The sequence below is a fragment of the Sinocyclocheilus grahami genome, unplaced genomic scaffold (assembly GCF_001515645.1).
Source record: "Sinocyclocheilus grahami isolate Dianchi unplaced genomic scaffold, SAMN03320097.WGS_v1.1 scaffold146.1, whole genome shotgun sequence".
NCBI classification, from domain to species: Eukaryota; Metazoa; Chordata; class Actinopteri; order Cypriniformes; family Cyprinidae; genus Sinocyclocheilus; species Sinocyclocheilus grahami.
The window spans coordinates 158,855-159,617 of NW_015505325.1; positions in this window are offsets into that span (position 1 = coordinate 158,855).

Below are 763 nucleotides of genomic sequence, written 5' to 3' on the forward strand. Positions count from 1 at the left end.
ACAGTATTTGAAAAATAATGTGTTTTTTTAACATTAAAGCATGCCAACATATTCTGTTACACCAAATACACAAAATAATGATCTTTAAAAAAGCATCATATGACCCCTTTAAATATTTCCACACATGCTAGCGTAGTCTAACCAAATTTACAGCATTAACTAGTTACTATATTAAAATTATATAGAGAAAAAAAGTGCGCCAAAATTCAAAAGTCTTTTGAAGATATCGCTGAACATTTATTTTACCATAGTAAAATTATATTTCTGGCTTAAGTAAATTTTTCATCTCAGATTTTATTACTCATTTAAAATTAGACAAATCTGCTATTATTTTAATCTCTAATCTGTTATTTATCCGTTTAAATAATTTTTTAATGCTTCGCTAACTATCAGAAGACAGTAACCAGTTTTAAATTCCAGTTGCGCAGATGGGGTATGTTGTAACTCTGCGTTACAATGTGCCCTGCCGTGCTATTCTATGACATTAGCGATGTAATTCACACTATTTACTTTAATAAATTTGAATGATAAACGACGATTAACAGGTGAATAAAGACTGACAGTCAATGTTTAATGTTAAGAAATTATTATTTCAAGACAAGTAGGCCTAAAGCATTTTGGCTCGTTTATGTGGGCCGTCTCAAGCATGGTTGCAATGTGTTCATTGTCAAACTCCAAAATCAGATTATTTTTTATTCTTAAAAAATGCCATTATTTTATTTGAAATAAATAATTATTTTATTTTATTGACAAAATATTTTAG